This window comes from Agrilus planipennis, unplaced genomic scaffold, assembly GCF_000699045.2.
Source record: "Agrilus planipennis isolate EAB-ADULT unplaced genomic scaffold, Apla_2.0 scaffold67, whole genome shotgun sequence".
Classification (NCBI taxonomy): Eukaryota; Metazoa; Arthropoda; class Insecta; order Coleoptera; family Buprestidae; genus Agrilus; species Agrilus planipennis.
In genome coordinates this window covers 1,131,859-1,134,406 of record NW_020438908.1, presented here as the reverse complement: position 1 = coordinate 1,134,406, position 2,548 = coordinate 1,131,859, and positions in this window count along the sequence as shown.

Here is a 2,548-nt window from a genome sequence, read left to right as displayed (position 1 = left end):
CTGGTTCGTCCCCACCAAATTCTGAAAGAAACCGGTTTACCTTCTCTCCCTGAGGTTGCAATCTCATTCGCAGCAAATCTCCGAGCCTCAGTGTTAGGCCATACAAACCTCACCATTTTGACGCTGTCTAACTTCGCTTCGAAACTAAACGATCGTTTCCGAAGGGCCTGTCATCTTCTACAATGAGCCACTCCCTTCACTCACTCCTAGCTTTGCTTTTTAGCGCGAGTGTCCACCCATCACTTCAGAGATGTACCACCTATTTCGACGGTTCTCCCCCAACCCCCCACGCTTGATCATTTTCCCTTCCCAACCCTCTCCGAAATCTCAACCTTCCATTCTCTTCCTGGGGATGAGTAACCTTCAGGGTTTATCTCCCCACTTGAGGAGGGGTTTTAGCCTGTAAAACTCCAACACTACCTCCCTTCAGGGGGTGTCTTTTGAAGATTTCCCCTCCTCGAGAATATTCTAAACAAAAAAAATAAAAAAAGAGAAATCACCAGTCCGCGACCAGCATCGGAGATGGAAAGACCTCTGAAAAAGCTCGTCACTCATGCAAGCGAAACGTTAGGAAGCAACTCCAACACATGATGGCTTTACACCCGAATCAGAACTGCATCAGTTTACCAACTGGCCGCGAATGGCTTTACAAATTTAACAAACAAAGAGCTTCGCAAATTCGAAATTGTCTCTTGATTTTAAATTTATAATAAACACTGTTAATTCGATTCTCACGTTTATTATTATACAAGGTGTGTCTGAAATAAGTAGCAAGCTTGCAATAGGTGATGGGGCACTATGAAACACGAAAAGTAAGTAAATGTTTGGTGTTCCGAAAGTCCACCGTTTTCGAGAAAAACGTATGTGAAAGTACAGGGAAAGGCCAGTCCGGCCCTGATAGAATTACGCAGGGAACTACAACAATTGAACGCCGTATTCGTACTCATTGTCTGTAATTTGTTAGATTAGATTACATGTGATTTACGATGTTTATGTCACAACTTGTCTGGAGTAGCCCTTTATTCTTTTAAAATTGTAAACGTGCATGTACGTTTTCAGACGAATTGGTGGTAGGTAGGTCAACGTGCCAAAGCAAAGGTCAATAACAAATAACAATCTCAAAGGTGGTGTGGAAGTTTGCCTTACAATTAATAAAATGACAATTACCTATCCATAGGGTATTAATTAACCTGTTGATGTTTACGTGTGTTCTTAATAGCATGTTCAGTGTTACGAGAGTTTTTTTGTTTTTCATCAGGTTTCTGTTTGTCGTCGGGGTTTCTTTTGTAGTCAGACTTTTGTTTATCGTCTTCTTTAGTAATTGTTTCGCGGCATTTTTTAGCCTCGTCTTTGGGCTGTTCTTCAACTTTATCAGTTGTTTGTTTGTTTTTATCATAACTTTGGACTGTTCGTTCTCTTTAGCGGTTTCTTTTCTGAGAATAGATTTTTTCTTGGTCGGCGGTACTGGAGGAGCAACTGTTTCAGAAACATTCGAATTGTCATTCTCTGTGCGGTTTGTTTTATCGGCATTTTTTTGTTATTAGTAATTTAGCTTTTATTATCCTGTTGATCGAATTTATCTGTTGGTGCTTTTGTTTCGTTCGCTTTAATTGCATATAGTTCCGGACTTGGTGGAATTGGACTTGGTGCTTTTTCGTTGCGAATATTTNTGTCGTTTAAGACTTACCAGAAAGCCACTGAAAATTTTCAAGAATCCACATTGTGCTGATTATTTATAGTTATTTTATTAATAATCGAGTCTTATCTGGTAATTTTAACCGAACAAGCTTTCACAGCAGACGAGAAGACTAGCCGGGTTATCAAAACGAAATGCGCTTTCGAGTTGGCAAATCGCTTATCGTAAATGTACTTACTCGAAGATATCATTTGCAAATAGTCTACGACTAGGTCGAGCCTTTTGTGTTCTTATCTCCCTAAGATAACTATTGCTATGCAGATAGTGTGGCCTGCATTTACCAGAAGTTTTGATCAAATTCTGGGAATACAATGAAAGGGGTGAAAAATCCTAAACGGTCTCTTTAATTTTAAATGTGCTCTTATAAGCATCACTTGAAATTATAATGCAAATTTACCTCGAAATGGAACCTTATTCTTTCGGCAACTGTGACACAGACCCATAAAATTGACCGTACTCCACAAAAGTATTAAAAAACCAAATTTCCACGTTAACAAGTTTGCAGGTTGGGTATGATGTCCGAAAGGTTTGGTGGAAATAGCACATTGACGATATAAAATTTTGGTTACACTTTACACCACTAATCACAATTAATTATCACGGATTCACTGCAATCGGCACCGGTAGTGTACCCAAAACTGATTTTGACCGTTTGGTTCTTAAAAGACGTATTACACGAGTTGTTACAGGTACATTAAAGAACTACGAGGTTCGGTATGTTCATTGTTGTCAGCCAGTGCTAATCACAATAAGTTTTTGGTTGGCTAGGTTTCTCATGCTTACGTTTTACTACCAATTCGATCAAATTAACGTAAATATTCGAAAGTAAAACGAAAGCTAATCATATCGTTG